This window comes from Zalophus californianus, chromosome 13, assembly GCF_009762305.2.
Source record: "Zalophus californianus isolate mZalCal1 chromosome 13, mZalCal1.pri.v2, whole genome shotgun sequence".
NCBI lineage: Eukaryota > Metazoa > Chordata > Mammalia > Carnivora > Otariidae > Zalophus > Zalophus californianus.
In genome coordinates this window covers 39,224,286-39,251,329 of record NC_045607.1, presented here as the reverse complement: position 1 = coordinate 39,251,329, position 27,044 = coordinate 39,224,286, and the positions used below count along the sequence as shown (strand labels likewise).

The 27,044-nt window shown below is 38.3% G+C and overlaps 1 pseudogene; it reads left to right on the top strand.

The window, feature by feature from the left end:
• Window positions 1-19,998: 19,998 nt before the first annotated feature.
• LOC113934518 lies at window positions 19,999-20,412 on the top strand (annotated as a pseudogene).
• The last annotated feature ends 6,632 nt before the right edge of the window (window positions 20,413-27,044 follow it).

The window sequence follows — 27,044 nt, the reverse complement described above, 5'->3', positions numbered from 1 at the left end:
TAATAATTCTTTGCACACCATCCCTGATAGAACAAATAGGAATTATTTGTTTTAATATCTGTCTTCTCCAGGGCTGCAAACTTCCTGAAGGCATAGTGAGGCCTGCCTTGGTCACTCTGTGCAATGTATATTCCCATGGCTTAATAACAAAACAAAATGAGTTAAGGAGCATTTGATAGAGGATCTGATTGAAGTATATTAGCTCATGGGTAAAATGTTCAATATTATTCTACTTGAAAACAGGGACAGAATAAGGAAAAAAATATCATGTTGAATTAGTCACAGCAATTTGTATTGATTTTTTTTAAATTTGGAACCAGTTGTGAATATCGCAAATGGACAAACGTAGGCTTAACTAAAATTTTCCTTAACAGTTAGAGCTTCTTTTTTTTTTTTTAGGCCTGCTTTCTGATTAATGATCTCATGAGTTCTCAGTCCCAGAATATAATAAAAATAGCAATAAATGCTAACCTTGAAAAAGAGACATTTTTCTGAATTGAGTGAGGATAGACTGGTAATATTTTATTGATAGTAAATAGATTCTAAGATTTGAATAGCTTAAAAAATAAAATTATTACTTGTTCATGTAATGGTCTTGTGTATATTCTCTTCAGTAGTATGGCTTTCCTCCCTGAAGTGATTCAGGGATCCAGCCTCCTTTCATCTCTGGCTCCACCATTTCCTTGGCCTCCTCTCCATCTGTATCCACTTGGCAGAGGAGAAAAAGCAGGAGGGAGGGTCCATCGTGCTGTTTTATGGTCCATGAAGGAAAGATGTTCAGGAGCACTCAGTCACTGGTAAGAATTTGGGTACAAGCCATAGTCAACAGCAAGGAAGACTGGGAAATGTAGAACATCTCTTCAAAGATCAGGATAGAGGATTTCAGTAGACAACTGGTCTCTGCTAGTCATATTATAGTTCTGTGATCTGTAATTCTACATGAAATAATACAGGCAACCCTTCATGGAAGAAGCAGCAGCTACCCTTGTATATTTACTCTGGTCTTTCAACTCCCTGAACCCATCTTGAAGCGTTGCTGTTTTTCCTTGATGACATTAAGGCTTCGGAAAATAAATTTAACTCATTCTGAGAATTTTAGTGTGGGAGCTGCCAATAATATTCTTAATGCTGCTTGTGTCACATGTTCCTATTTCCTTAGAAAGCTCATCAATGAAAGATTGTCTGATGCTAATTCAGTCTCAGCCTCTGTACTAATTCACATTATTTCCATTAGAAGTTCTATTCATTATGGAGACTGGATAAGCACAGAAAACAGAATTGAAAAGACATTCATTTAAATTGACTGTAATGAGTCAGTGGCTTCTATATTCCCCTTATTATCTTCAAATGCCAAATGAAACTTTTAGTAATGGGCACTGGCCATTGTTCAGTTTCATGATTATTTCACATTTGTTCAAAAGTCAATTGAAATAATTACCTTGGTTAAAGTAATTGAAGGTCATCTATAAACTGATTTATCTCATGTATGTGTGTGTGTGTTCTCTATAAACAAGCACCTATATCAAATTCTGGAATTTTTTTTCATATTTAAGGGAAAATAAAAAGCAAACAAGTAATAAAAATAAAGGGAAAAATATTGCGATGTTATGTTACATTATTTTTTATTTGCTCCTAAAATTTAGACTGGTAAGTCTGATGTTGATTTTATAAACTTTCACATACATGTCCTTACCCAGGCTTTTCTATTTTAAGCCACTTTTCACCCAATTTCTCTTTAATTCTCAAGGGTCAGGGATCATGTCTCTCTTTCAAAAGTATGCCACATAAAACCACATTATAGACACTCAATAACTTATTTTCAATGTTGATATATATAAAATTTCATTTCGAATATGTCAGGCTCACCCTGACACATATCTACATCCACAACCCTTTTCCTTCCTCTCTCCCTCCCTCTCTCTTTCTTTCTCTCTCTCTCTCACACACACACACACACACGCACACCCTTACCTCACAGGTTATTTTCTGTGTAATAAAAGACAAACAAAAACTGACAGCTTCAGTTTCTATTATTTAAGTTTTTTCTGCAGAATGGCAAATTTGAAGGGTTCTTTCACAATACCAATGCCATTGTTGGAAATCTTAAGTAGTTTTATGGACATGTGAAATATTTTGATCATAGAATATTATTAATACATTTTGAAAGGAGGAAAATATTCATAGGGCTAAGAAAGTACTTTAAGGGAAACTACATTTAGCAACCTTGATGCAAGAGCCAGCATCATTATTTTATAACCTACAAAATACATAAGATTATTTTATGTGAAAACTAACTTATAAAAATGTAAAAAAAATCGACTTACTTATTTGAACTACTATAAATAACCATACACCTTTAATAATTTTGCATTTTAATTGTGTTTATCCAAAATATTTTCCATTTTTAATACTCTAATATTCCATTATGCAATATTCTAATACGCACACACACCAAAGACATCCCTCTTCTCCTTCCATTCTCATTGTCTTAATGACCACCATCACCCCACCACCACCTCTACCTACCTTCAAAATTATGTTTACAGAGAAGACAAATTAGAGTGTGGCTTATCAAGGATATATACAATCTTGACCACTCATATGGCAAAACCTATTTTGAACAGTTTGAGATCATATTCAGCAGGATTGTGACAATGACCCCTCTAACCCTGGTCCCCTAAGGAAGTAGTTGTCACATGAAATATTTAAGAGCAGAAATATCTGTGAGATGGTGTTAAATATCTTCTCCAATGATTCACAGTACATTTCTTTCATTCTCCAAATGTTCTTCAGTCCAATGCAAAGAAAATTCCTCTTGGAAAGCTTTTGGAACAATTAAGATCAAGTCTGAGTCAGACATCACTTTACAGCAAACTGTATTCCCATTAGTCATTCATTATCTTCTAATTTTTTTAAAGCTGACTCACTGTCATTCATTACTATTATTTTTGAGAACCAGACCAAATAAAAGATGAGCTTACCTTGACAATTCCACTTTTGATATTCTTCTTATAAGTAAACATAACAACTCTAAGATACTTGTTAACAATAGAAAAATGGCAGTGAAAAAATCTGGCAAGTCATTTCTCATTGTTGCATGCATTTTGGTACACTACAGGTCAAACAAGTGCCCCAAAACAAAACTTCAAACCTTCATAGAGAATATAGGCAGTGTGGTAGGCAAAATTCTGACATCCCCACAAGATCCTGATCCCCTGGTTATTTAACCAAACACTAAGCTAGGCACTGCTGTGATGGGACTTTGCAGATGAGGTTACTAATCAGCTGAACTTGAACTAAGATTATCCTGGATTTTCTGGTGTATTGATGTCATCACATGAGCCTTTAAATGCAAAAGAGGAGGGGCGGAAGAACCAGGTGCAGCAGAAGAGCAAGGCAAGAGAGATGAGGTATAAGGGAAAGTTGGAGAGATGTGCAATCCGAGGACTCTTGCTGCCCTTATTGGCTTCAAAGGGAACCAGGGAATACCAGAAATCCCTAGAAGCTGAGAACAATCAACAAAGAAACTAGAACTTCATTCCTATAACCACACGGAACTGAGTTCTGTCAACAGTCAAGCAGACTCTCCCTCGGAGCCTCCAGAAAGGAGCGTACTCTTGCTGATACTTTGTAGGGTTCTAAGTAGAGAACCAACTGAGCCACCCTGTGAAATCATGAGATGATATATATGTTTTGTTTTAAACCACTAGGTTTGTGGTAATAAACAATAACAAACTAACACAGGCAGCTCGAGAGTGTGTGTGTGTGTGTGTTTATGTGCATGCATGTGCCTTTATTGTTGTTCATGCAGTATCCCTAACACTTAATGCAGAGATGGGCATGTGGATTGAAATGCATAACTATTTGAGAGAGAAATTTCTTTAACTGCAGCAATTACTTAGTGCCTAAAGTTAGGCAAAGTTACTCTAAGGACAACCAGACTGTTAACGCTAGTATACACTTGTTTGTGTGGAATCCAACCATTCTTATGACATTCCTAAAGTGAAGACACTGGTACTTCTATGTTAGAAAGGAAAGTTAAGGAAGGAAAAGAAAGTTAACAAGGTCGTATCAGCAATGGGTATTTGCAAGAGACCCAAAATTATCATTATTCTTTAAGTCTTTGAAAGAAATGTGGCATTATTAAGGCATGATAATGAAAAACAAAATGTCTGGAAAACTTAATAACCACCTGAGAAACATCAAGTGCATTAATAGGGCAAATTCTCTTAAAAAATATAGTAATGCATAAAATTAAAAATGCTACAAAAGAACTCAATGTCTCTGTTTTTATAATTAATGTAGATTAAAGCTGGAGTCATTCATTATTCTCCAATTAAACATTTCAAGTATAATAGAATCTACTAAGCCTCCAAGAACCAAGATACCCAAACACAAAGTGAGACCTGCTAGGTAAAGAATGTATGAAACACACACACGCTTATGCATGTACACCCTCAAATGCGTGCATTTCCTGCCTCCGGAACCAACTTATTTCATCAAGCCCCTTGATGAAAAAGCTAAAACTGGTACAGCCAACCCTTGAACAAGGCAGGGCTTAGGGGTGCTGACCCCTTCTGCAGTCAAAAATCTGCATATAGCCTTTGATTCCCTAAAAACTTAACAACTAATAGCCTACTTCACAGCAGAAGCCTCATTGACAACATAAGTAGTCAAGGAACACACGTTTTGTATGTTACATGTATTATATACTGTATTCCTACAATAAAGAAAACTAGAGAAAAGGAAATGTTATTAAGAAATTCCTAGGGGAGGGCGCCTGGGTGGCTCAGTTGGTTAAGCGACTGCTTAACCTCAGCTCAAGTCATGATCCTGGAGTCCCGGGATCGAGTCCCACATCGGGCTCCCTGCTCAGCAGGGAGTCTGCTTCTCCCTCTGACCCTCTTCCCTCTCGTACTCTCTATCTCTCATTCTCTCTCTCTCAAATAAATAAATAAAATCTTAAAAAAAAAAAAGAAACTCCTAGGGGAGAGAAAATATATTTACAGCACTGTACTGTATGAAAAAAAAAAATCTGCGTGTAAGCAGACCTGTGTAGTTCAAAACCACGTTGTTCAAGGGTAAGTTATAGTTCTTTTTTTTTTTAATTCTATTATGTTATGTTAGTCACCAGACATTACATCACTAGTTTTTGATGTAGTGTTCCATGATTCATTGTTTGCATATAACACCCAGTGCTCCATGCAGAACGTGCCCTCCTTAATACCCATCACCAGGCTAACCCATCCCCCACACCCTGCCCTCTAGAACCCTCAGTTTGTTTCTCAGAGTCCATCGTCTCTCATGGTTCGTCTTCCCCTCCAATATCCCCCCCTTCATTTTTCCCTTCCTACTATCTTCTTTTTTTTTATTTTAACATATAATGTATTATTTGTTTCAGAGGTACAGGTCTGTGATTCATCAGTCTTACACAATTCACAGCGCTCACCATAGCATATACCCTCCCCAATGTCTATCACCCAGCCACCCCATCCCTCCTAACCCCCACCACTCCAGCCACCCTCAGTTTGTTTCCTGAGATTAAGAATTCCTCATATCAGTGAGATCATATGATACATGTCTTTCTCTGATTGTCAGTTATAATTCTGATAGGGGTATTTGATTTTCCCAGAGCTAGTGAATGATAACTTATTTACCTCTCTACCTCTGGTCAGGTTAAACCACTATACATAGTCCAGACTATCTAGTGCCCATGTAGTCCTTGGAAAGAAAATACTCATCTGAAGAAAAGACTCTACCCTCCTCTCCTAACATCCTTGAAGTCTAGAATGTGACCTGCTCCATCCCCCCTGGGAACATACACCCCAATAACTTAATAACCACTTGAAAAAAACACATTTTAGAAAAGAGAGCTGAGCTGGTGCTCACACACTCCAGGGTGAGGAGGTGGCAGATAAGGTGCTCTTGCTCTTGGGGCACTGGATAGAGAGCCCAAATATGTGAGCGTGTCTCGAGAAGATGTTTGGAAATGTCGCTCTAAGCTCATCTGTCACCTGTCCTGCCAGGACTCTTGAACCTGCATGGGGGCTAACCAGAGCACAAAGCAGATGCCCAATCCATAGAGCTGTGGAGAGTGAGGCCTGTTTTAGGTCTAGGCTGGACCTAAAGACAAATGAAACCCTAGACACATGTTTATTCAGGGATTTTTTTGTCTGATTCTTTCTCTAGGAGACCTTGTTTGATGTATCCTGAGCCAGTATTTGGGGATAAGACAAGCAGCTGGGGAAATAAATTAGGGGAAAGTGGGGATAATAAAGAGTTTACATGTGCTGAAAATATTGGGACGAGAGTAAATTAATTCTTACCTGTCAGGTTACGCTTTGCTGCTGACATTTTACCTATTAATTTCCATGTAAGTTCTAAACTTATGGAGCAAGAGATTATTCTGTTATAAAATAATGGATTGAGAACTTTTCCATTTTTATGATACTATTCCCCATCCAAGAGTTAGCCATTGCCTGACTTTTTTCTCTTTTTCTGTCCCACGGTTAGACTCAAACACGAACGCTTGGAACTCAGTGATGACACTTCATCTTATTTCACATAGCAGCTAACTCAATGTTTGACAAATAAAAGAAGCTTAAATGCTGAATTTCATTCTAAATATATACTCATGGAATTAGAAAATCTGATAATAGGAGAAGGGAATCTTTACCTCCTATCTCTCCAGTTCCATTATGCACCAGCCAAAGCAGGGATAGCAAATATGTAGGACCCACGATGACTCTACCCAATTCAGTGTCTACTATGGACACTACTAATCTACCACAATAGTTTCCCATTGAAAAGGCAATTGCATCCATCTCAGTACAGAGATCCAGAGAGCTATTCTTACTTGATTACATATGTCCTGTGAAATAAAAACCATATATCCATCATAGAACATTTTATTTCCTCAGTGAGAGATAAAGAAACCAAGTTACAAACAGTAAGTACTTTAGACATAGCCACGAACTAGGAAGTGACTGAAATGGAATTTGAATACAATCCTGTGGAGATCCTTAGCCTTCACTCGATCTACCCTCCCAGACTATGTTTCTAGGCAAAACCAACCCCCAAAATCTATTAAAATATTTCATAATGTATTCCAACAGAGAACGATCTCTGGTCTCAGAAATAATTGATTCATCCATTACCTTTATAACTTATTATTTCTGTAAGCTGGACATGGTTACTTAGGTTCTCTGTGATCAGTTTCCGCATATGGAAAAATAGGATAATCACAATACCTACTTAACTGTGCTTTTATTAGGAGTAATTGAGATAATGCATGTCAAATGCTTAGTCCAGTACCTGAAACCTAGTAAATACCCATTAGAAGTTAGCATATATCATTAGTATTGTCACCTGCTACACTGGGTGAATGAAACCAGAAATATAATGCAAATGTTAAGATGGAAATTATGATTGTGCACTAGAATAATCAAATACCAATTACTCACCTTTAAAAAATAGAGCAAGTTAAGCATCATAAACGCTTTTCTCTGCACTGGTTCCAAACATAATCTTCTACCATAGACAAGTGCTCAGGGTGTACTGAAATCATATGTAAAGGCCCTATGCTCCTAAGAGAACTTCAGGAAATGTATAATTGGATAATGTCATGCATAATGGACAATGCACACTTTATCTGTTTGCAAAGCTGAAGAGTTTGTTATCGGGAATCATTACGAGCAGGTAATGCAGATGAAGGTGAATTCCTTTTTCCTCTGCTTTGGGCCATCGGGATGCCTGCCAGTTCTGTGAAAACTCAACAGTGGCTGGTGACGATGCATTGGTGGGCACTACAGGGGGGTGGTGGCACATAAGAGAAGGGATTGGGATGGGAAAACAGGCATCAGGAACCCCCCAGGAGGGATGGAGTAGTCATTCAATTTGAAAGCAAGAGATCAGACATTCTTGGGCTAGGACTCTGTACTACCATGCTGTGTTCTGCTCTTTTGAAGGAACCTATTAAATGACAAGGATAATCCTAAAAAATACTAAAATCTCCCCAAATGCCTGTCATCTAGTGTTGAAATATAGCCTTATGGACCTGAGCTACTACCATCTAAAGAAGCTCCAGGAGCACAATTCAAGTCACGGGCACATTACAAGTGCCCTGGGAATTCTAACCAGTGTGAGGCTTTTTAGAAGGGAAAAATTAAGCTCTACTTTTTTTCAACTTTGTGCAGTTATTCTTTTTTAAACTTGGAGGAAACTGCCACTTCTGACAGTGTCTAGCAGGAAAGGACAAGTTTGGACAAAGTGCAAAAGAAAGAAAAACTGGTAAGCAGCACAAAAAGGGGACTCTTGCTTCCTAAAAACTAACAGATCGGGTCAGAAAATCAGAACAACAGGGGTCATTATCATTTCCAGACAAGAAAACTGAAGTCTGGAGAGATAATGTGACTTGCACAGTTAGTGGAAGAGCTGACACTGAATGTCCAGTCTCACTCCTGGCTCTAAAATGGCACACCAGTGCCACACGGCAATATGCTGTGACTCGGTGTGGTAGGCCAAATTCCAAGATGGCCCGCAAGGTTCCTCCCTCCCCTAGTGTAACATAACATCTGCATTTGCACTATGAACTTCCAGTTACTCAGTTTAAAAGTAGTCTAGGTGCTACTCTGAAGGGGTTTTCCAGAGGTAAGTAAGGTTCCAAATCGGATGACTTTAAGATAGGAAGATTATTCTCAGTGGGTCTGACCTAATCAGATGGGCCCTTAAAATATCTGTATTTTCCCCTAGTGAGACAATTCAAAGCACAAGGGAATTTGACAAAGCATGAGGGAATTTGACAGGGCAGACTAAATTGTGACCACCACCCTCCCAAATTCATATGTTGAAACCCTAACCCCTATTGTGACTGTATTTGGAGACAGGACCTATAAGGAGATAATTACGGTTAAAGTGGTTATAAATATGGGGCCTTAATTCAATATAACTAGCGTCTTTATAAGAAGAGAAAGAGCTACTGGAGAACCTTTCCCCCAACACCTGCACACATACACACAGAGGAAAGGCCATGTGAGGCCACAACGAAAAAGCAGCCATTTACAAGGCAGGAAGAGAGGCCTCACCAGAAACCAACCATGAAAGCACCTTGATCTTAAACTTCTAGCCTCCAAAACTGTGAGAAAATTAATTTCTGTTGTTTAAGCCACTCTGTCTGTGGTGTTTTGTCATGGCAGCCCCAGCTGACTAACACAGAAAGACTGCCCACTTCATGTTTTAAAGATTAAGAAGGTCATGTGACAAGAAATAGGAAAAGTGGTGTCCAGCTGACAGCCATCAAAGAAACAGAAACTTCAATCCTACAGCTGCAGGGAACTGAACTCTGACTCAAATACATGAGTCCAGAGGAGAACCTCGGGATCCAGATGAGGACACAGCCAGCAGACACTTAGATTTCAGCCTTATGAGAACCTAGGCAGGTAACAGCTGCACTATGCCCAGGCTTCTGCCCTCTAGAACTGTGACTTAATACAGTTTTGTCTTAAGCTGCTAAAATGTGGTAATGCTTTCAAAGGTGACAGAAAACTAATACACCTACCAGCATTAATTTTATTTTTAAACAGCTTTACGAAGGTATAATTGATACACAAAAAATGGCACATATTTAATGCATATAATTTGATGTGTTTGAGCATATGCACACTCTTGTGAAACTACCACCATAAAGTAATAGACATTTCCATCGCCTCCAAAAGTTTCCTTGTGTCCTTTTCTAAACAACAGATCTCTAATTTATGTACTTCATCTTGCATAACTAAAATCTTATTTCCACTGAACAACTTCTATTTCTCCCTCGCTCAGAGGGGGCTACCTCCAGCCCCTCATAACTACCATTCTGTTCTTCATTTCTTTGAATCTGGCTATTTTTCCTGCCTTCTGAGTAGATTCATGCAGTATTTGGCCTGCTGTAATTGGTTTATTTCATTTGACATAATGCCTTCCAGTTTTACCTAGGTTGTCCCATATTGTCCTCTAGTATAAAACTAACAGACAAAAGTACTAACTATAACTATGAAGCTTGGTTAATGGATATACAATATAAAAAGGTGTAAAATGTTACATCAATAACATAAAGTGCAGGAGGGAGAGGTAAAAATATAGAAGTATAGAGTTTTATATGCAATTGAAGTTAAATTGTTAATAAAATAGACAGTTGTTGTTATGTTTTATGTAAGTTACATGGTAACCACAAAGAAAATACCTATAGATGACACACAAAAGAAAAGAGAAAGAAATTAAAGCGTATAACTACAAAAAAATCAACAAATCGCAAAAAAAGATAAGTAAAAAAAGAGACAAAAGAATCACAAATCAAACGAAAAAACAACAAAATGGCAATAGTAAGTCTTTATCAATAGTTATTTTAAATGTAAATGGACTAAACTCTTCAGTCAAAAGTCAGAGAGTAGTTGAATGATTTTTTAAAAAATCCAACTATACACTAGAAAAAACTCACTTTAGAATTAAAGACGCACATAGGTGAAAAGGAAAGGGATGGAAAAAGATATTCCACACAAATGGTAAGAAAAAGAAAGCAGAGACAGCTATATTTACATCAGACAAAATAGACTTTAAGCAAAAAATGGTCATAAAGTCACAACGATACATGTATATCATTATATATAATGATAAAAGGCTCAATTTATCAGGAAGATATAATAATTATAAACCTATAAGCACCCAACATCTCTGTAACTAAATATATAAAGCAAGCATTGACAGATCTGAAGGGGGAAATATACTGCAATACAATCAAAGAAGAAACTTCAATACCCCACTTACGAAGGATAGAACAATCATGGAGAAAATCAATAAAGGAAGAGCAGACTTGAACTATACTACAGATCACATGGTTCTAGCCAACATAAACACAACATTCCATCCAGCAACAGCAGAATACACGTTCTTTTCAAATACATATGGAACATTATCCAGGACAGATCACATTTTAGATCATATTTTAGATCACAAAACAAGTCTCAACAAATTTATAAAAAGGTTGATATCACATATCAAATACCTTTTCCAACCACAATAGAATGAAACTAGAAATCAATAGCAGAAGGACAACTGGAAAATTCACAATATGTGGAAACTAAACAATATACCCTTTAACAGACATTGGTTCAAAGAAGGAATCAAAAAAGAAATTAAAGAATACCTTGAGAAAAATGAAAATGAAAATAAAACATACTGAAATTTAGGAGATGCAGCAAAAGCAACTGAGAGAGCAGTTTATAGAGATAAATATGCACATTAAAAAAGAAACAGCTCAAACAGACAACCTAGCCTTATACCTCAAGGAAGCAGAAAAGGAACAAACTAAACCCAAAGTTTTCAGACTAAAGGAAAATTAAAGATTGGAGCAGAAATAAAGGAAACAGAGAATAGGAACACAATAGGAAAAAAATCAATGAAACTAAGACGACTTTTTTTTTTTAAAGATAAATAAAACTGACAAACTCCTTAGCTAGACTTACTAGTTCTAAAATATGATACTTAGGAAATAATCAAGAGATATAGGCAAAAGTGTTACTTAATAAAAAATTTTCAAAATAGTGAAGAGTTTAAAACCTCCATGTCCAATGAGAAGTGATTGATTACGTCAACTGTGGCATATCTGGATGAAACACTCTATAGCCATTAAAAATGTTTAAGAGGGGCGCCTGGGTGGCTCAGTCACTAAGTGTCTGCCTTCGAGCTTGGTCGTTAAGCGTCTGCCTTCGGCTCAGGTCATGATCCCAGGGTCCTGGGATTGAGCCCCATGTCGGGCTCCCTCCTCCGCGGGAAGCCTGCTTCTCCCTCTCCCACTCCCCCTGCTTGTGTTCCCTCTCTCCTGCCTCTCTCTCTCTCTGTCTGTCAAATAAATAAATAAAATCTTTTTAAAAAAATGTTTAAGAAAACAACCGTAAGAAATGGGTAATATGAATAATGTGATCTCTATGTATGTAATGTATGTACGTATGTGTTATATATATACACACACAGATATACGTATGTATACATTTCAAAATGTTAGTAAATATTAGCTCTGGTGATTGGATTACAGAACATTGAAAAGCACTTTTTTGTGCTTTTCTGTATTTATCAATGCTTCCAAAATAGTAGCTATTATTTGCAATAAAAAAGAAACAATACTAACAAATTACATTTTTTAAGGCTGCCATAAGTGAAAATATCTTTTCATATACCTACAACCCTCCAGGAAAGAGACTCACAGATATTTTTTAGTGGGTTGTTCAACATTTTTCTGAAGAGAAGCTCCTTTTTTTATTTCGTAAAGTCCTATACCTCGAGGTGAGCTCTGAGGTCTGGGCTGCAGGCGCATGCCCAAGTGGGGTATGAAATGAGTGTGGAGAGCCTCTGGACACATTTTTCTTACCAGGGGTTAAGCTTCAGGATCATGGGTTACTTACTTCACAGGGACTAGGCAGATTGATGCTGACATTTATTTTTTGTGGCTACTAGCATTTTAAATTACATTTTAAAATACTTTTCTGATAGCCCATAGGCTTGAGAAATTAACTAAGATGGGACATTTTGATTATGTTAATATGTTAGATAGACATGTAACTGCTCACAGTGACAAATGAGGATGGTGGCGGCATCAGCAGGAATGCCCTGAATTCTCTCACGTATGCAGTGCCCCGCAGTACCTGAGTGCCAACTGATAGCATAGAAAAGTTCAGTGATGATTTAATTTAAAAGTTCCCTGTGCTTTATCATTCACAAGTAATTATAGTTAGTTCATTAATTACCTTCTTGAGAAGTGAGACTGGAAAGAGAATTAAATGGTACTTTAAAAAGCTAATTTTGCAAACAATTAAATGAAGCCAAATATAATTGATAATTGCTGTACCAACTGGCCTGGAGGCATTCCTCTTTAGAAAAATTGTTTAGACTTTGGTAATATGAGAGAATAGAAACTCTCTCCGTAAGTTTAAATACGCATGAAAAAGTCAAAGTAAAAACGATTAAGCTTTTCATAAAATTTGGCTCAAGCCAAAGGGGGCAGCTTTAGCAATACAAATTTTAACATTGTCTCTCTAAAAAAATATGGTTGACGATGACCAGGTCTTGAAGTTGGGAAATAATATATTTCAATCACAAAAGTACGGATTTGGAAAAGGCAGTAAATCTGTGACTCTTGTGCCTTTCTGAGGGAAGCATGACTCTCCTGAACCTCTCTTTCCTAGTACTCGGCATCCTGGAGAGTTTTCAAACTGGAACCATCAAGCATACGGCTGAGTATTTGATTGTAAAATATCATTATCAAACACCTACTGTGTGACAGGCTCTCTGCTAAATGTTAGGGGTCCATCTAACCCTTCCCTCAAACAGCTTAGAGTCCAGCAGAGGAAAGACATTCTGACACAGCCAAGCACATGAAGGGCAAGAAGCAGAGCAGTGCGGGAAGAAAGCGCACACATTTTGTCTGGATCCGCCGGAGCAGGCTCAACAAAGAGGTGGCTCAGGACTGCAAAGAGCAGGGAGTAGAAGGCATGGATAGTGCACGGGACAGACTGGGTGATGAAAGGAATCCCGATAAGGAAAAGCATTTCAGGTAGAGGCAGGAGCATGGGAAAAGACTGGCAGCCGGGAGCAGACTCTGTGACAGCTCCTCAGGCAGCTTGCAAACTTTCCCTAGAAGGGATTCAGAGGTTTTGAAAAGGATCCTGGCATCAACACACATTTGGGTTAACTTATTCATTCCTGTAATAATCAATTATTTCTGACTATCCATGTGCTCAACACTTGGCTCAGGGGACCAGAATGTTCCCAAGACCAAGTCTTTCCCTTGCGGATCGCATGAGGCGCTGGGGAGAAAAGGAGGAAATGAAGCAAAAAACAATGTAGGGCAGCATGAATGTCTCAGAGCACAGCTTTTTTTTTTTTTTTTTTTTTTTTAAGCAGCAAAATGACAGCCTTGGTGGATGAGTTGTGACTGGTCTAAACCATCATGGTAATCCCAGTTCCCTTCACCTAAAGCTCCTTTCCCAGCTTCCCTTGCCATTGGGAATAGCAGAGAGCAAGAGAGTACTGAATGGTAAAGGGGGATCCTGGTTGTGTTTTGGTGTTACCTTCACAGTGTATGTTCTATTATGCGCGCGCGCACACACACACACACACACACACACACACACACACACACACACACACATTCACGGTGTACATATAGCTATATTTATATGTACATATTATATATACATACATATATGTATATATTATCTCTTCCACATAACAGTTCTTCAGCAATCTACTTAAAACTACCGAAGCAATAACCATGTGCCACATGATAAAGTCTGTACCCTCATTTCCCATGCTAGCCCTTCTAGAGACATAGGCTGCTATGTTAGTCCCTTTTAAGAAACGTGTGCTCAGATCAGGGCCTGCCTTCTGCATGACCTACCAGAGCACAGGAGAACTACTTGCTTCCTTGTTAGCATAGAATAGTCCTTACTTTTATCTAGAAAGGAACTCTATCACTGAACTGAGATAGGCCAAAAAGCAGTCATTGCCTTTGACAGTTTTAATGTTTATGGGTCCTTTCTATCAGAATTTTGACTGCCAAAATCCTGGACTCACCTTTGTTATTACGATATCAACTTTGAAAGCAAACATCACCATACTAATGAGTAATACTTTTACCTTGGATACAACTCACACATTGCCAAAGTTATAGCCGCCTCTCCCCTGGTCAGATCCATCTTTATCATATGCCCTAAGGCCTGGCATCCTCCTGCCTCCTAGGACTGGTGCCTGAAACCCATTCAGAGAAATGTACTGATTTGGCTTCTGCCGTCACTGTGTTCCCCTGTACCCCCACTACCCTGCGTGTGGGCTCAGATCGTAACAGTGTCTGCCCCAGGGACACTCTGGGACCTATCTCAATAAAGGTACTGGCTGACATTCTTCCTCTTCACCTTGGGTTCTTTCTAGTTCTCAGGAGTCTGCTAAGACTCCCTCTCCCTGAAGCACTGAATGTCTCTCTGCAGCTGGTCACCAAGACAAAAGCATTCTGAGAAACAGCACAGCAAAGACAAAGCAGGTCACACACTCTACCCTTGGTGTCCCATTCTCTGCAAGGTCTTCCTGTCATCAGGGTGGAAGCCCACGTGTAGACCCATGCCGCAGAGGGGCCAGGTCACATGGGAAATAACTTCAGCCTGAACCTGGGAGCATGAGTGGATATGTCACCCCTCTCGTCTCCGAGGCACTGGAATGGTCTGGTGCCGGAGAGAAGAAAAAAATGCTTTCTCCCACTACGATGTGATCTGATCATTGTCAAGAGTAGCTGGAACAAATGCACTGCATTATATACATAGGAAATAGAATCAAAGTGACCGAGAGAGATAAGAAATGCTCTAGATGCACCCCTCAATGACTCTGAACCTGGACTATCCTGCTGGAAGAAAAGCAGCTTCCACAGCAAAAGGAATTAAGTGTACTCTCTCCCATAATGGTAAGTAAGGAATGTGTCAAGGTTCTGGGCTCTGAAAGGAGCAAGCAGGGCAGATAAGAATGATACAACAAACCAGAGATGAGAGCATAAGGGCCACAGAACCCACCCTAGTGGGGGAATGGGTGGAAGTTACACTTCAACACACGAGTCACTGGCAAACTGCTCTGCAAAGAAAAGTTTTATCGATTTGCAAACTCACTAACAGTATATTAGAGTAAACAGTTCTCCTACCGTCACCTACACTGGATATTAGAGTGTTTTAAATGTTTACTAATAGGATAATAATTGTATTTTGCTTTATTTTTATATTCTAGAGCTAGAAAGACTTTTCATATATCTACTGATAAATTATATTCATTTCTCTGTAAATCGGTGAAGGAAGGGACAATAGATATTTCAATAATAATAACTGATATTGAATAAGAAATTCCCCTATGCGCCCTGGAGTCAAGTCTTACATGGGCATGCTGTTCAGGCAACAAGGCTCCCATGGAGCCCACCCTTGTCACATTTGTAAATGAGGTGATGGACATTCTGATAATTGGATGCGTGAAGTGGGAATTACCTGCTTGACATCCCAGCCACCAAATTTAGTTTACCTTGCTTATTGTTTTGTATCAACACATCTGCTTATGTCAAGATGCCAGACTAGACTCAAGGAGCAAGAACAAGACCTGATTCAGGATATGGTATATTTATGATGCTTTAAATCTAATTGTTTCCTGGTAACAAAGGCTTGCACAGCCATTATAATTGCCTTGTGTTCCTTTTCTGTAATTGCTTTGAATCCTTTTTGAACATAGGTGCAATAAGGTCTCCTTGACTGTGAGTTTCTCTAGAGCCAATTACATTTGTATTCTCAAGGTTTAGAACAGTGCCTGGGACAAGGCAGTTGTTAATCCGTATCATGAAATGCTTTCTGATCATATGAATGGGCTTCAAAAATTAATGTAATAAAATAGCTATGTGACATCTAAGACTATAAATTCTTATGAACATCAACAAAAAAAGGCTATTCTGACATCTCTTTTTTCATGCAGTTGAAATTCTAAAAATGTCATTCTAGTGACATAGTACTTCCCTCTTCTCATCATTCATGACAATGCATCATTCTCACTCATTTTATGGGTAGAAGCTATTGGCATTTTTCTATAGAAGCATTTGCAGGGATTATACATTCTTACAGTTTGGTGCATTCTTTGATAGAAAAATGTGCTGCATTGACCTGATAGTTGTAAAATACTTGAGATTTACTGTCTTTCTCTTCTGTGGATGATGAGAAATAGCTCCTTTTCACTAAATAGTAAAGACAAATTATTTTTCTACATAAATATCATCAGTCATAACATTTACCTTCTTTTTTTTAATTTTTTATTGTTATGTTAATCACCATATATTACATCATTTGTTTTTGATGTAGTGTTCCATGATTCATTGTTTGTTCATAACACCCAGTGCTCCATGCAGAACGTGCCCTCTTTAATACCCATCACCAGGCTAACCCATCCCCCTACCCTCCTCCCCTCTAGAACCCTCAGTTTGTTTTTCAGAGTCCATCATCTCTCCTGGTTCGTCTCCCCCTCTGACTTACTCCCCTTCATTCTTCCTCTCCTGCTATCTTCTTCTTTTTCTTTTTTCTTAAAATAATAACATTTATCTTCTTGATAAATATGGAAAATAATGTTTATCTTTAAGAACTTCATGAAAAGCAGGTAATTCAAGGCAATATATGCCTTAAAAAACCCATTAATCTTTATGAATTGAAAATAAATCCTATGGGAAATGTATTATAATTTCCCCCTTTTAAAAAGCATTCTTTTCTGGTTTTTTGATGACAAAGGAAACACAGTTTCATTTTCTCTAATTAAAGACTACCAATTTGTTTTCAAAATAAATTAAAAACGACATATAACCCATTACTACCCAGAGGTAACAGCTAGTAACAACTTATTATATGTTCTTCCCATATTTTCTTACATATGAGTATATGTTTATAAAAGAGATAACATTTTGTGAATATCATTTGCAAGTCTGTTAAAAAACAAAATTGTTATTTCATGACCTTGTTCCCATGTCAATAAATACTGATTTAAAAGACTTTGTGGTTAACTACAATTTATTTAACCATCTGCCTACTGCAGGAAATTTAGATTGTTTACAGTGTTTGGTTATAATAAATAACACTGCAGTGGATATTTATGACTCTGTATCCAGTCCACCCTAAATATGAATACTTAATATCCCTGCCAACTCATTATAGGCTTTGGAGTACTTTCAATTTACTCTCCTCAAAAGAAGGCAGAATAATTTAAAAAATTTTAAGTGCTTCATACCTAACATCAAATTGTTTTCCCAGAAAACATGCATATTTACATATATAAATATACATATTTATACATATTCACATTGCCATCTATGGTATATGAGAGTATTCCCATAAGATTTAATAGTTCATTTTAATAATAATATTTCTCCCTGAAAACTCAGCTACTGGCTATATTTTCAAGTAAAGACCACAACATATGCTTTGGTATAATGTCTAAAGTGAAAGCACAAGTCTATGGCATATACTTTTCCTCTCTAATAACAAATAGAAGACATTTTTTTAAAGATAAATTAAAACCATACAATTATACATAAAATAAACCATGAAATCATCCCTCATGGCCCCAATACTGCTATATTACTTTCCCGAGAAAATAAATGTATGTCAGTTTTGTGTATACATATATGTTTGCATATACATATATACTCTTTCGGCACACACACAAATACACACACAGGTTAGATGTGTTTGTAGAAGTAGCTTTTCTTTTTCCAAAATTGGGAACATACCCAGTGTACTATTCTGTACTTTTTGCTATTTAACACTGAACATTTCATGAATAGTTGTCATTTTGTTGTTATAGCTTTTTATAAAACTCTTTTGAATATAATTTTTTTCATTTACTCCAACATGTCCAGCTCAGATCTCCTATCTCAGCAATCATAACTTATCAAAAAATAAGTATTTTGAATTTGCTTATAGACTCCATTTCTATTCTTACTAGCATCATCAGAAAAGGCCAAGAAGTGAATAAATGAAAAATTGTTTTTTCTTGTGAAGCTACCGCTACCTTAAATTTTTTAGCTAGTTATGCATTACCAACAAAATTACAGTAATGTTAGTTTTGCACAGGATTTATTTTAAAAGGAAGAAAAAAGAATTCTGCACTTTTGTTGTTAATGGTCTTCAGATGGTGAGTTGAAAAAGTGTGAAGAGGTGAATTTCTTCACTTAGTCCCATAAACTAAACTGAGGGCCAGCATCCTCAGATCAGATTCTGTATTTTTATTTTAATCAACAGGAGTACAGCAAAAATGAAGGAATGAAGTGTGCATACTTGCTACATGTGGATGAGCCTTGAAAATACGCAGAGTGAAAGAAGCCAAACACAATGGGCGCCTGGGTGGCTCAGTTGTTAAGCGTCTGTCTTCAGCTTAGGTCATGATCCCAGGGTCCTGGGATCAAGTCCCGCATCGGGCTCCCTGCTCCTTGGGAGCCTGCTTCTCCCTCTGCCTCTCTCTCTCTCTCCCTCTGTCTCTCATGAATAAATAAATAAAATCTTAAAAAAAAAAAAAAAGAAGTCAAACACAAAAGGACGCCCAGCTTGCCCTCTTGTTCTTCTAGGTGTGATGTCATTTTTCCTAATCACTCTTACAGTATCACAGGCTGAACAGGATTACTTCAGAAGTGAGGAACACAACCAAACATTCTTCTGAGGTAAGGAATTCACCACTAACTACAAATGCCATCTATATGTGCCTAAAACAACCAGCTCTGTACCATGCCTAAGTCATGCCATGATTTACTTCCTCTGACCCACCTGCCAACCCCAGTCTAACCTTATCTCCCTCTCACCATTCCCATCCAAGGTTCTACGCACCCAATGGGTCATCCCTGCACGGTCTTGCCCAGAGTGTCACAGGACCTAGTCTTCAGCTGGGAACATCTTTTCCTACCTGTTCTTCTTGTAATTTAGGTATCGGCTGGATCCATGTGACCAATATTTCTACCGAAGGAAGCTAGTCCCAGAAGAGAGTCCTGTGCTCTCTACTCAGTGATGGGTCAGCACCTAGGAAACAGAAACATGGCCATGGATTTTCTTTCTTCTGAATATTTTCTTCCCCGTTTTCACCCATTTGCACTCTGGAGATCTGCTGCAAGGTCAACCAAATTATTGAGCCCTTAATCTAGAGCCAGTAAATATTCTCTTTACCTTCAACATATTTATGCATTGAATAAATGTGTACTGGAAAATAGGAAATAGAGGGAAAAGTGTGAGGTCCAACAAAGTGCCAAAAGGTAAACATATTCCCCAAGGAGTCACACAAAAAGAAGTATTTTCCCAAATACATTTGTCCTCTTATTTATAAATTATTAAAAGGGAAAAAGAGCAAATAGACCAAAAAAGTACAGTGACAAGACCTGTTTTAAAATATATTTTTATTTCCTAGAGCTAAAGCCGGGAGACTGAGAAAATGCAGACCACCGGGGCACTACTCATTTCTCCGGCTCTGATTCGCTGTTGTACCAGGAATCTGATCAGGCCTGTGTCTGCCTCCCTCTTGAGTAGGCCAGAGATCCCAGCTAAATAGCCATCCTACAGCAGCTCCCCGCTCCAGGTGGCCTGGCGGGAGTTCCAGACCAGTGTTGTCTCCCGGGACATTGACACAGCAGCCAAGTTTATTGGCGCTGGGGCTGCCACGGTTGGTGTGGCTGGTTCAGGGGCTGGCATTGGAACAGTGTTTGGCAGCTTGATCATTGGCTATGCCAGGAACCCGTCTCTCAAGCAGCAGCTCTTCTCCTATGCCATTCTGGGCTTTGCCCTGTCTGAGGCCATGGGGCTCTTCTGTTTGATGGTCGCCTTCCTCATCCTCTTTACCATGTGAGGTTCCATGAGGGTCACCTACCCGTCCCTGCTGCTTCGACTTCAGGCCATGCCTGGTGCTGGAGTGTGCTAAGCTTTACCATTAAACACAACGTTTCTCTAAAAAAAAATAAATAAATAAAATATATTTTTATTATAAAATAATGCAAGTGATTTGCTAAAAATACAAAAGTGTAAGAAGTAAAAATCAAATATTTCTAAGGTCTTTGCAGAATTATTCTTGCTAATCATTTCATCTATACCTTTCTGGTTTTTCTTTTACAAATCACATGATTGTTTATACATTATTAGCCCTTTTCAAATGTCTTGCAGTACGTTTTTCTTTATTGCTTTATTTAGTGTGTGTGTATGTGTGTATGTATGTGTGGTGCAGCATGTTTCTATTTTTTCCCTTTATGATTCATAGGCTTTTTGTGTCATGCTTTGAAAAGCATTTCCTACTCCCAAGATTATATGATTTTTTTAAAAATAATTTGTGTATGGTCAGAGAGCAAAGGATGACAGAAAATCTTTCCTTTCTTATAACAAGCTTTTTACAGACGCTGAAACCAACTAGCCCCTGGGAAAAGAATGACATTGCATTTAATGGAGCTGAACATGTTTGGAATCATCAAGTATAAGATCAATTAACCAGAAAATTGATAGCCCCATAAATTTATATAGAAGCCTCTCAATGAACCTACCTACAGTTTATGAGTACTTGGCAGGAAGGACACTAGAAAAATAATCTGTACATTTTACCATTAAGTCACATTGAGATTTATTTAGAAATACTGTAAACTATATTGAAAACTAAGCACAAACACACACACAAAGCTGGCAGGCTGAAAATGGCTTCTTAACTATTCTCAAAAAACTTATAGTCAATATATTAAACTCAGGTTTAATATTTTATTTCCATTTGTATATGCAATTTGTTGGCTTTATTCATCATAAATTAAACTTTCTGATGTCACCTCTCCAATAACTTTATAATCAATTAGCAATCTAGACTTGCTCCTTTTCTGGTTAACATCGTTTTTTTTTTTTTTTTTAATTTGAGTATACTTGACACACAACATCACATTAGCTACAGGTATACAACAGAGTGATTCAATGTCTCTATAGGTTATGCTGCGTTCACAAGTGTAGCTACCATCTGCCACCATACAACACTATTACAGTTTAATTGACTAGATTCTCTATGCTGTATCTTTTATTCTGATGACTTCATTCCAAAACTGGATGCCTGTATTTCCCACTCTCCTTCACCCATTTTGCTCATCTCTCTCATCTCCCACCCCTCTACAACCATCAGTTTGTCTCTATATTTATATATTTGATACTGCTTTTTGCTTGTTTATTCATTTATTTTTTAGATTCCACATATGAGTGAAATCCTTTTTCTCAGTCTGACTTACTTCACCTAGCATAATACCTTCTAGGTCCATCCATGTTGTTGCAAATGGCAAGATCTCATCCTTTCTTATGGCTCTATAATATCCCATCATATATGTCCCACATCTTTATCCATTAATCTACTGATGGACACTTAGGCTGTTTCCATATCTTGGTTATTGTAAATAACCAAATAAATAAATATCTGCTGCAACAGACATAGGGGTACATATTTCTTTTTGAATTAGTGTTTTTATTTTTGGGGTAAATACCCAGTGGTGGAATTACTGGATCATATAGTAATTCTATTTTTCATTTTTTGAGGAACCTCCCTACCAGTTAATAACTTTTAACACCGATCTCTATAAATTCAGAGAAATACAATAATTTCAACTTCTTGCTCTTTCTAAACACCTTTTCCAATTATGCTTCTTTTTGAACAAGCTGCTTTGGTGTGATATCAGCTAGGTTGGGTACCTTATTACTTAAATTACAATAAATATGTCATCTGTGTTCATTAATAAAATTGTTTAATAAAATATGGGCAGACTTCTGCCACAAACACTAACCTACCTACTTTCTGATGGTACTTAAAAACTATGACACCATCTAACCACACTGAAATCCTGCCAACACCTTAATGAAGTTTTACAGATACCATGAGAAATACTCTGCTCAAATATAGATATACTACTATATGTACATTCCCTAGCTTTATCATCCTAATAACTCCATCAGTCTAAATGGATGATATTATCCATGCAATTGCCTTTCCGTTTGTGGTCAAAGTTATAGACTGCTCTTGTAACAAGAGAATTTTCTGAAAGTGGGATTAAGCCCTCCATTTAATGTTTTTTTTTTCTTAGTAACTATGTAAATGTCTCATTAGTATAAATAAATAATTTATCATACTCTGTGTGATTACATAAATCATACATGCTGTCTTTAGAAACTAGAATGATGCAGAAAAGCACAAAGATTAAAATAACTCATAATTTTAATATCTGCAGATAACCTGTATTAATATTTTGTTGACTATCCATCTAAGTAAATAATTATATTTATAGCTATATTTTTCTTCATTTCAAATATAGTCCTACCTTTACCAATTGACATACTGAAAACAAACAAATGCACCCAAAAACCAAAACCAAAGAGCACAATGACATTTTTAAAACTAAATCTAAATACAGAGACCTTAAGGAATATGTACATTCCAAGTATCTACAGAGGCTGCTAAAGAAATCTTTTCTTCCGGTCAGGAGCAAGATGGCGGAGGAGTAGGAGACCTGGATTTCCTCTGGTCTCAGGAATTCAGCTGGATAGGGATCAAACCATTCTGAACACCTACGAACTCAACAGGAGATCAAAGAAAAGAATAGCAACAACTCTCTGAACAGAAAAGCGACCACTTTCTGGAAGGTAGGACATGCAGAGAAGTGAATCCAGGCGATATTCAGGAGGATAGACGGAGGGGAAGGGGGTCTCCGTCGGCCGCTTCTGGCAAGTGATAGAGCCTCGGAGCACAAAATCGGAACTTTTAGAAGTCGGCTCCACCGAGGGACATCGCTCCAGTGGCTAAGTGGGGGGTGGAACACTCCCTGGGACAGTGTGGTCTCAGGACCCTCAGGGTCACAGAAATACTGGGGGTACCTGAGTATGGCAGAGCTCCCAGGTATCAGAGCAGGGATGCCGGCTGCAGAGACGAAGCCGAGGCGCGGGGTCTCAGCTTAGGGTTGCCATAAACTGTGATCCGCAGCACAGTTGAGCCCCTGCTCTTCTAGCAGGGACCCAACAAGCAGGAGATCCGGGGAGACTCCCCTTCCTCCCCCGGGAGGAGTGGCTCGGGGGCGCACCGCAGGGATCTGATGGGTTTGGAGACTCCATACTGAGTTGGGTGCCAGAGATAGAAATGCTCACACGCCGGGTGAGCAGGGAGTGCGGCCGGAGACCAGGGAGACAGGAGTGATTGACTGCTTTTCTCTGGGGGTGCACTGAGGAGTGGGGCCCCAAGTTCTTGACTCCTCTGGGGCGGAGATTGGGAAGCTGCCATTTTCACTCTCATTCCCCAAAGCCAAACGGAAAGATTGCAGGGAACAAAAGCTATGGAGAGCAAACCCGAGAAGATTACTTAGCCCGGACCAGCAAGGGCAGGGCAATTCCGCCTCTGGCAAAGATATTTGGGAACCACGGCAACAGGCCCCTCCCCCAGAAGATCAGCAAGAACCACCAGCCAAGAACAAGCTTACCAATCAATGAGAACGGCAGAACTCCAGAGCTAGGGGAATACTGCACACAGAATCCATGCCTTTTTTACACATAATTGTAAATACCTATGCCCCGAACATGGGAGCAGCCAATTACATAAGGCAATCAATAACAAAAGCAAAGAAACACATTGACAGCAATACAATAATGGTGGGGGACTTTAACACCCCCCTGACTGAAATGGACAGATCATCTAAGCAAAAGATCAACAAGGACATAAAGACTTTAAATGACACACTGGACCAAATGGACTTCACAGACATATTCAGAACATTCCATCCCAAAGCAATGGAATACACATTCTTCTCTAGTGCCCATGGAACATTCTCCAGAATTGATCACATCCTAGGTCACAAATCAGGTCTGAACTGGTACCAAAAGATTGGGATTATTCCCTGCATATTTTCAGACCACAATGCTTTGAAACTAGAACTCAATCACAAGAGGAAAGTCGGAAAGAACTCAAATACATGGAGGCTAAAGAGCATCCTACTAAGGAATGAATGGGTCAACCAGGAAATTAAAGAAGAATTAAAAAAATTCATGGAAACCAATGAAAATGAAAACACAACTGTTCAAAATCTTTGGGATACAGCAAAGGCAGTCCTGAGAGGAAAGTATATAGCAATACAAGCCTTTCTCAAGAAACAAGAAAGGTCTCAAATACACAAACTAACCCTCCACCTAAAGGACCTGGAGAAAGAACAGCAAAGAAAGCCTAAACCCAGCAGGAGAAGAGAAAAAATAAAAATCAGAGCAGAAATCAATGAAATAGAAACCAAAAGAACAGTAGAACAGATCAACAAAACTAGGAGCTGGGTCTTTGAAAGAATGAACAAGATTGATAAACCCCTGGCCAGAGTTATGAAAAAGAAAATAAATTGAGCCAAATCAACAAAATCATGAATGAAAGAGGAGAGATCACAACCAACACCAAAGAAATACAAACAATTATAAGAACATATTATGAGCAACTCTATGCCAACAAATTAGATAACCTGGAAGAAATGGGTGCATTCCTAGGGATGTATCAACTACCAAAATTGAACCAGGAAGAAATAGAAAACCTGAACAGACCTATAGCCACTAAGGAAATTGAAGCAGTCATCAAAAATCTCCCAACAAACAAAAGCCCAGGGCCAGATGGCTTCCCAGGGGAATTCTACCAGACATTTAAAGAAGAATTAATACCTATTCTGCTGAAACTGTTCCAAAAAATAGAAATGGAAGGAAAACTTCCAAACTCATTTTATGAGGCCACCATTACCTTGATCCCAAAACCAGACAAAGACCCCATCAAAAAGGAGAACTACAGACCAATATCCTTGATGAACATGGATGCAAACATTCTCACCAAAATACTAACCAATAGGGTCCAACAGTCCATCAAAAGGATTATTCACCATGACCAAGTGGGATTTATCCCTGAGCTGCAAGGATGGTTCAACATCCGCAAATCAATCAACGTGATACAATACATTAACAAAAGAAAGAACAAGAATCATAGGATCCTCTCAATAGATGCAGAAAAAGCATTTGACAAAGTACAGCATCCTTTCTTGATCAAAACTCTTCAGAGTATAGGGATAGAGGGGACATACCTCAATATCATAAAAGCCATCTATGAAAAACCTACAGCGAATATCATTCTCAATGGGGAAAAGCTGAGAGCTTTTCCCCTAAGGTCAGGAACGCGGCAGGGATGTCCACTCTCACCACTGCTATTCAACATAGTATTAGAAGTCCTAGCCACAGCAATCAGACAACAAAAAGAAATCAAAGGCATCCAAATCAGCAAAGAGGAAGTCAAACTCTCACTCTTTGCAGATGATATGATACTGTATGTGGAAAACCCAAAAGACTCCACCCCAAAACTGCTAGAACTCATACAGGAATTCAGTAAAGTAGCAGGATATAAAATCAATGCACAGAAATCAGTGGCATTCCTATACACCAACAACAAGACAGAAGAGAGAGAAATTAAGGAGTCGATCCCATTTACAATTGCCCCAAAACCATAAGATACCTAGGAATAAATTTAACCAAAGAGGCAAAGGATCTGTACTCAGAAAACTATAAAATACTCATGAAAGAAATTGAAGAAGACACAAAGAAATGGAAAAACGTTCCATGCTCATGGATTGGAAGAACCAACATTGTGAAGATGTCAATGCTACCTAGAGCAATCTACACATTCAATGCAATCCCTATCAAAATACCATCCACTTTTTTCAAAGAAATGGAACAAATAATCCTAAAATTTGTATGGAACCAGAAGAGACCCCGAATAGCCAGAGGAATATTGAAAAAGAAAAGCAAAGCTGGTGGCATCACAATTCCGGACTTCCGGCTCTATTACAAAGCTGTCATCATCAAGACAGTATGGTACTGGCACAAAAACAGACACATAGATCAATGGAACAGAATCGAGAGCCCAGAAATGGACCCTCAACTCTATGGTCAACTCATCTTTGACAAAGCAGGAAAGAATGTCCAATGGAAAAAAGACAGTCTCTTCAACAAATGGTGTAGGGAAAATTGGACAGTCACATGCAGAAGAATGAAACTGGACCATTTCCTTACACCACACACAAAAATAGACTCCAAATGTTTGAAAGACTTAAACATGAGACAGGAGTCCATCAAAATCCTAAAGGGGAACACAGGCGGCAACCTCTTCGACCTCAGCCACAGCAACTTCTTCCTAGAAACATCGCCAAGGGAAAACAAGGGAAGCAAGGGCAAAAATGAACTATTGGGATTTCATCAAGATAAAAAGCTTTTGCACAGCAAAAGAAACAGTCCACAAAACCAAAAGACAACCAACGGAATGGGAGAAAATATTTGCAAATGACACATCAGACAAAGGGCTAGTATCCAAAATCTATAAAGAACTCATCCAACTCAACACCCAAAGAACAAATAATCCAATCCAGAAATGGGCAGAAGACATGAACAGACATTTTTCCAAAGAAGACATCCAAATGG